This window comes from Pteropus alecto, unplaced genomic scaffold (assembly GCF_000325575.1).
Source record: "Pteropus alecto unplaced genomic scaffold, ASM32557v1 scaffold246, whole genome shotgun sequence".
Lineage (NCBI taxonomy): Eukaryota > Metazoa > Chordata > Mammalia > Chiroptera > Pteropodidae > Pteropus > Pteropus alecto.
The window spans coordinates 966,102-974,926 of NW_006437742.1; the positions used below are offsets into that span (position 1 = coordinate 966,102).

An 8,825-nucleotide genomic window follows, 5' to 3' on the forward strand; every position below is an offset into this window, starting at 1 on the left:
TCCCGCGCCTAGGTCTCCCGAGCCAAACTTAAGAGTTTTCTCCCCTTCAGTCTAGGGGCAGCAGCAAGACACCACGGCAACACCACACTGTCATTTCCGCCGCCGCAGAGGGAAATAAAAAGGGCAATCCCTTCGAAAAGGGGTGGGTGGGGGCAAACAAGGTTGGGGCTGACGCCTCGAGGAAGCACGGAAAAGGGCCCCAGCAGCAGGGGCGCTTGGCCACCTTCCCAGCCTCACCTTCCACCACCCCCGCCACTCCCAGCTCCCCCAAGTCCTCCTCTGGAGACGCGTTTACATGTTTTCTCCCGGGGCGGCAGTGACCTGGGAAACCTGAGCAAGCAAAGGCAGGGGGTGGGTGGGGTTCGGGTTACTACTGTACCTACCAGCTGATTCCAGCAGCCTTTTCTCCAGCGCCCTGTCATCTTGAAGGAAGACACACCGAGAGGGGCCGAACGGACGCGCGCGTGTGTGTGTGTGTATGTGTGTGCGCGCAGCGCGCGCGCGCGTGTGTGCGCGCGTGTGTGTCTGTGTGTGTGTGTGTGAGTGTGTGTGTGTGTGTGTGTGTGTGTGTATGAGAGAGAGAAAGAGAGAGGGAGAGAGAGAGAATGAGAGAGAGAGAGAGAAAGAGAAAGAGAGAGAGAGAGAAGGAAAGAGAAGGAGAGAGAGATGGTTCGCAGAATGTGTGTGAAATGCAGAAGACAGACTATGTATGGCCCAACTCTTCTCCCACCCGCCAAACCCCGTCCCACAAAGCCCCGGGTTAGAACAACGAAAAGGCCCTAGCAACCGGCAATGAGAAAAGTGCCCAGGTCCACCTCACAGGTCCTTGGATGAAGCCGCTCTATGCAAAGTTAACTATAGAGTAAAACAAAAATAGTGGAGGAGGCAGAAAAAGGCAGACAATTGAAGGAAACCCAACCCCTCATTCTTTTTACGAAGGGAGAATGGTCGTGTTTTATTGGCCTTAAGCAGAAGTTTGGGGGATGGAATAAAGCGGCTGAATTTTTTTTTTAAAGTAAGTTTTCATTTGCACATTCAAATCCTTGATGGGCAAAACAAGAGAGTCGTTGCATAGAGAACAATGGGACAGATCCAGCTATCCAGGTATTCAGTGTCCCTAATAAGTTAATCGGTTCATGGGTCTAGAGTCAGCTTATACACTGACCTGTCATTAACTCAGAGACCACTGCCCCACTCACAAGAAAGATGCAAGAGGAAAGGAGGAGGAGGCCCCAGAAGACATTCTGTTTCTAACATGGAGTAAAAAGGGAGATGAAAGGGAAAGAAGTTAGAAAATTAGAGTAAACACTCGCCTCTCACTGCATCTACCATTACTGTGCACTGGAACAAGTCCAGAAAAATTAAGGTAGCTCTGGGTGTATCCCATCAGGGAACCAATAGAAATTAGACAACACCCCTGTTAAACAATGTGCCAAAGAACACTGAGATAGAAATGAAGGCAAAAATCACAACCAGGCTATGCTGATGAAAGTCTGGCTCTAGGAGAAGTAAAAGTTAATGAGTCACAGCAAAAGCATAGGCAAGGAAAGCAAAAGTAGACAAATGGGACTACATCAAACTTAAAACCTTCTGCACAGCAAAATAATCAACAGAATAAAAAGGCAAGAATGTAGAGAAAATATTTACAAACCATATATCTGATAAGGAGTTAATATCCAGAATATAAAAAGAACTCTTACAACCCAATAACAAAACAATAAAATAACTTGATTTAAAAAAAATGGGCAAAGGCCTTGAATAGACATTTCTCCAAAGACGGTATACAAATAACCAAGAAGCATATGTAAAGATGCTCAACATCACTAATCATCAGAAAAATGAATTCAAAACCTCAATGAGATATCACCTCACACCTGTCAGAATGGCCATTATTTAAAAATAATTACGTGTTGGCAAAGAGGTTGAAAATCGGAACACTTGTACACTGTTGATGGGAATGTAAAATAGTACAACAATTATGGGAAAAGCTCAGGAATACGGAGGGTCCTCAAAAAATTAAAAATAGAGCTACCATATGATTCAGCGATCTTAATTCTGGAAATATATTCGAAAGAATTGAAATCAGACACTCAAAAAGCTATTTGCAACCCCATGTTCATTGCAACATTATTTACAATAACCAAGAGGTGAAAGCAACTTAAATGTTCATCGACAGATGAATGGATAAAGAAAATCTGGTATATGCATACAGTAGAATGTGACATATACATTCAGCCTTTAAAAAAGAAATCCTGCCTTATGCTATGATATGGATGAACCTTGAGGAAAATATGCTAACTGAAATAAGTCAGTCACAGAAGGACACATACTGCATGATCCCACATATAGCAGGTATCAAAAGTAGTCAAACTTATTTATAAAAACAGAAATAAGGGTGCTTGCCAGGGGCTGGTGGAGGGGAGGTGGGGAGTTGTTTTTCTGTGGGCGTAGGTTCAGTCATGCAGGATTGGGTAGGGGGGTTTCTGGAGAATCAGTTGCACAATAATGTGCATGTCGTTGACAGTATTGTGCTGTATACTTTGAAATCGTTGAGAGGATGAATTTTATGTTACACGTTTTTGCAACAATAAAAATTAATTAATATTTAAAAAGTTAATGGGTCAAAAGTAAACAGATCCTAGCATAACAGATGAGTGGATAAATAAGAATTATATATATATAAGCATTATAAATACACATTATATATGCATTTATATCACATATTGTTAAATGAAAAAAAAAGCAACCTGTGTATTGTTTGCTAGTACTTCGTAAAAAAAGGGAGAGTATATGTCCACATATGCTTCTATTTACATAGTCTCCTCAGTAAAGACACCTAAGAAACTGATTACACTGGTTGTCTGGAAATTAAGCATAGGAGGGAGAAGGATTGAAGATTATATATGCCCTTTCCTATTGTTAGAATTTTTCATAGTGAGTGTGCATTACCTTTTCAAAAACACTCTTAAAAGAAGGAAAAACATAGAGGCTGAAAGTAGAATAGAGGTTACCAGGGTCTGAAGGGAGGAGAGAATGGGGTGGTTGTTTAATGAGTACAGAGTTTCTATTTGGAATGATGAAAAAGTTCTGAAAGTAGATGGTGTGGATGGTTACAAAACATTGTGAATGTATTTAATGCCACTGAATTACACACTCGAAAATGATTAAAATATTAAATTTTATGTTACAGTAGCCCCTACCCCCATCCTTATCCGAGGTTTAGCTTTCTATGGTTTCAGCTACCCAAGGTCAACTGCAGTCTGAAAATATTAAATGAAAAATTCCACCTCATCACATCTCATCACGTAGGCATTGTATCATCTCACATCATCTCAAGAAGGGTGAGTACTATACAATAAGATATTTTGAGAGAGAGAGACCATATTCTCATAACTTCTATTAAAGTATATTATTGTAGTTGTTCTATTTTATTACTACTTATTGTTGTTAATCTCTTACTGTGCCTAATTCATAAATTAAACTTTATCATAAATAATAAGTATAGGGGAAATAAAACAGTATATTTAGAGTTCAGTACTATCTCAGCTTCAGACATCCACTGGGAGTCTTGGAATATATCCCCCATGGATAAAGGAAGGACTACTCTATGTATATTTTCCCGCAATAAAAAAATAAATAAAAATAAAAGAACGAGGAAGTATACAGAAAAGGTAGAGATGACTGTATTTGTGTAAGACATTAGATATATGTACATGCCCATAAATGCATAGAAAAGAACCTGGGGGGGGCACTGTAAATAGTGTGAGCCTAGAATTGCTGTGGGTGTTGAAGGCATCTTTCAGATTTGATCTATATATTTTATAATTGTTTGAATATTCTACAATGAGGATTTCTTTTGTAGTTTAAGCAAAGTTTTAACAGGTATGTCTCAAACAAAAAAAAAAATTGAGTCAATTGATCCATGATAATTCTTTAACTTCACTTGATATGATCCCCACAGAGAGCTGGAGAATTTTCTAAAATGTGAAGAAGTGACCACTTTCATTGTGGACACACCCAAATCCCCCAAACCCAGCTAGCTAGCTCATGGCAGAATTGGCACTTAGGGGAGATTTGCTTTTAATGGCCTTTATCATCTTTTAGACACCACCTTTTACTTTTTAGCAGTGTCCCCTCCACCTGAGCTGCCAGTGCCTTCAAATAAGTTCCTGGCTTACTGGAGCATTACACAGAGTTCCTGAACCCCACTCTACCTCCCCAGACAGCAGCCCATATCCTGGACTTTTCCTTTCCCTCCTTAAAACTTAACCACTTCTGGGTCCCTTTCACAAAGGACCTTACTGGTTAAGGATTAGTTAATTTGAGTTTAATGTTAATAGCTTCATCTGTCTCTCTATTAGTAGATAATGTTTTAATTTTAACAGAGGCTTTTAATGTATTAACTGAAAGGAATGACTAATAGTGTGTGTAGGTGAGGATGGGGGGTGGAGAAATTTTGATAATCACATCACATAAGCAACTGCTTTGAAAATATCCCCACTTTCAGTGGTTTTATGCAAATTATCACTGTAAATGTATGAATATCAATGTTTTATATCTGGCAGGAGATGCAAATCGTCTGGCAGCATGTGATGAAATTATTTGTTAATAATTATTTAATGGTTACCTTTTTATATAACATGCGTTGATCCTATTAACAAAATAAATTTGGCCCATGGGAAAAAGACATTTGACAGATTCAGCTTGAGGTGTTCAACGAAATTAATCTGAAGCAGACTCACCACACCACAGTCCTAGAGTATGAAAGAGACAGCTCATGGGCTCTTTTTTCCAGCTAAGAAGTGGGAGAGAGGGCGGGGGAATGGCTCCAGATACTTTTTACAGAGAAAAGCACAGAGCCCAGTCTGTTTCAGAAGGAAAAAAATCACAGAAGGGAGATTTTGTTGCACAAGAGAATTGTTCCTTCTGCAGAAGAGAACCTTCATACCACTCTCAAAAGAAGCAGCTAGTTGTCTGAAACCCAGAGGTTGGCCCGAAGTCTTTTCTAACCAAGGGACTCTTAACAGTATGGTGAGAAGTACTTTTGGCATAAGCTTATCAATAGGACACTGTTCCAAAACTAGTTGTGAGTAGGCCATGTCAGCTGCTTAAGAGACAGTGGTTCAGAATAAACATGTTCCCAGTATAGAGAATGGCATGCTCCAGGTATTTCTTATTTTCCTTTGATCCACATTTTGGTATTGCTTTTTATCAATTTTGTAATTTATCTGAATTGTTGGTTATAATAAACACATGTGTTTGATATCTATATTACATTGGTAAATATTTTCCTGGAGTTTTAATTAGTTTTCAGATACAAGCCTAAACCTACACACTGGCCATGCCTTCCTAAACAGTGCACTAGGTCACTTAAAGTCTGGCTTCTGTGACACCACGTCCTCCTGGTTTTTCTCCCATCAAATTATCGTTCCTCAGGCTCTGTTGTTTCCTCCTGCTGCTCTTCTATCTCCCCAGGTTGGGGTGCCCCAGACTCAGTCCTTGGCTCTCTTCTCCATCTGCATTCAATCCCTAAGTGACCTCCAGTCCCATGATTTTAAGTATAATCCCTATTTGATCTCTCCAGCCCAGACCTCTCTCCTGAGTCGACTTGCATATCCACCTATTTTACATCTCCACCTGGATACTTCACAGACAGTACTAACGTAATGGGACTAAAAGATAACTCTTGGTTTCTACTCCTCTCCATCTCAGTAAATGGCACCATTCACTGCTTACATCAGACACTGGGATGTCACCCTTGATACCTTCCTTTCCTCAATGTCTTATATTCAATCCATCACCAAGTCTTATTTTGGTCTCCACGATTTCACTTTTCCCCGCTTGCAATCAATACTGCAGCCGGAATTATTTTTTTCAAAATGGAAATCTTATCATTTTAGTCCCTCCTCTCATTTCCATTAGAGTACTTAACATGTTCTATAAGACTTAGTAATAGCTGGCCCCTACCTACTACACCTTGGATCTCATTCTGTTCCACTCTTGCTACACTTGCTCACTTGTTCCTTGCTCACTACAATCCAAACATACTGGCCTTCTGCCACCCCTTGAACCACAAATTCTTGACCATCCCAGAAACTTTGCATGTTCTCTTACCTCTGCAGGAGTGCTCTTCCTTTCGCTCTTCACATGGCTGTCTAGTTTGTTCCCTCAGGTTATACATCACCTACTTGGAGATGCCTTCCCTAACCACCCTATCTAAAGTAACTCCTTCACATTATTCTCTAATACCCTATTGATTTCCTTCAGGGTACTTATTACTAGCTAAAATTGCCATATATTTTTATTATATGCCCCCCAATGTACACACACATAGTAGTATATGCATTCCATGAAAGCAAGAACCTTGTCTGTCTCCATCACTGTTGTATCTCCAATATCTAGAACAGTTCCTGGCTCATAGTAAGCACCAATATTTGCTGGATGAATGGCAATAAACAAAAAAGAATGTGATCCAGACATGACCTTAACCACCCTAGTAGATTTACCCCAGTCTTCGATCTACAATGAGAATATCACACATGGAAAAGGATCTCTTGGCAGAACTAGTGCATTAATAGTGGATTCATGCTGGAAGGCCAGACATATTAACATTACTTAGGACCTCAACGGCCTGTATGCCAACAATTCTCAAACTGACTCAAAAAACACTAGTGTCCCTCATGATATTAACTGGTGTTCTGAGAAAAAAGAATTGATCAAATACATTTAGGAAATGCTGCACACTAAATCTCTCTCTCTCTCTCTCTCTCTCTCTCTGAGAGTCACAGCACATATTGTGGATTTAAGAAGTCCTGCCAGAAATAAAACCTATTTTAGCTTCATTTAGCATTTCCCAAATATGTTTGACTGTGGAACTTTCATGTTCTGTTCACTTATTAATATCTCACAGGACACTAGTGTCTCTCAAAATACAGTTTAGGAACCCCTGTCATACAGAGAGAGACAGAGACAGAGACACAGAGAGAAAGACAGAAACAGAGACAGACAGATAGATGTGTGTCTAAAGATATATGTGTGTGTGTATTATATTAATCAGAGTTAACTTGAGATCCATGACAATAAATTCCAACACAAAGATATAGGTGAAATTAAGTAAAGTAGGACTCAGGTTTAAAATAAGACATTGATTAGACATAGTGCCTTCTGTTAATATCGACCTGTTAAGAGAATACTGGCCTGCGATGGGTTAAGAGTGATGATCTAAATTAGTTCAAATCTTCTGGCCTAAATTACTTACTCCCTAGGCTACTGAGAACCTGCAAATAAGATCAATGAACCACTGTCAGTGATCTTGTGAGAGTGTACACATGAGAGAAGTGCCAGTATCAGATTTTCGAAGGCTTGGGATGAATGGTGTTTAAAAGGGGAAAGAAAGTGGATTCTACAAATTAAAGACCAGAGGGTCTAATGTTGATCTGAAGCAGGATTCATACCACTCTTCCTCTTATCCATTTCAGTACTTCTTTCTGTTTCTTGAACTCTCCAAACTCATCCTGCCTAAAGTCTTTGCATTTGCTATCCCCTTTGCCTAGAGCAGGGGTGGGCAACCTTTTTCTGTAACTAGCCAAACAGTAAATATTTCAGTCTTTGTAGGCCACATGGTTGCTGTCACAGCTACTCGGCCCTGCACAAAAGCAGCCATAGACAATGCATAAAATATAAAACTTTATTTACAAAACCAGGCTATAGACAGGATTTGGTCCAATGGCCATACTTGACTGACCTGGAGTATGCTTTGCCAAGATAGTTACATAGTTAATAACTTTTTGTTCAGAATTCAACTCAAACATCATTGTCTTGAGTAGACCATCCAAACTAACTATAACTATGCATTTACTTGCTTTCAAATCTCCTGATTTTAATTGCCATTGCATTCAGTCAGATATTTGGATTCTTTGCTGTATTCTGTCCTGGAGGAGCTGTCTCTTTGTCTGGGTAAGGCTAGGACACTGGACTAATTTCCAATCTCAATCTAAGAATAACTGGAATGGATATATGATGCTACCTTTAGATCATTTCCTCTCTGAAAGACAGTTTATCTGTGCTCTTGATGCTCTTGGATTTCTTTTTGCAGCTTGCCAATGAAATTTTCATCTTCACCAATTTTCCAGATTTAACCCTCCGCCCACCCCTGTGGAACTTCAACTAGCTGTCTCCGCTGGGTGTTAATTGGGCACAGGGTACAAAATAATGAGCTGAAAATGGCCTTGCATCTCATCTCATAAGATCTTGCATCTCATCTCATAAGATCTCGCATCTCATCTTGCAGGATTCCTCTAAAATTTCCTTAATGAGATAACCCATGCTTTCCTATAACAAAGCTCATTGCTTTATTATACAGGTTTATTTGCTTTGGGACAGATAGAAACTGCAGGTAACAATTTATTTAAAGCTTACCAAGGAAGAAAAACTAGTGAGTTAGAAATTCTTCAATATGTTTATAGTAGGTATCTAAGTATTTCGGGGTTTCACTGTTTTTTTTTTTAATTTATTTTTTTATTTCACTATTTTTAACTCATATTTATTAAATAATAATTATTGAGTACTTACTATGTGTCAGCCACTCTGTAGATTCTAGGAATATAGCAATGAACAAAATGGACAAAAATTCCTGCTTTCAACTCATACAACTCAATAACAACAACAAAAAAAAACCAATTGATCTAATCAAAAAATGGGCAGAGGACCTACCTGAACAGACACTTCTCCCTAGAGGACATACAAATGGCCAACAAATATATGAAAAGATGCTTAACATCGCTAGTTATTAGGGAAATGCAAAAAAAAACCACAATGAGATACCA

At 39.3% G+C, this 8,825-nt stretch overlaps 1 protein-coding gene across 1 annotated transcript in view; it reads right to left on the reverse strand.

Moving 5' to 3' along the window:
• The window catches only part of MID2 (midline 2), an 87,937-nt gene extending 87,445 nt beyond the window's left edge, over positions 1-492 (reverse strand). Inside the window, exon 1 of the mRNA XM_025048892.1 lies at positions 384-492. The gene's annotated coding sequence lies outside the window, so the exon portion shown is untranslated. The remainder of the gene's footprint in view (positions 1-383) is intronic.
• Between the last annotated feature and the right edge of the window lie 8,333 nt (positions 493-8,825).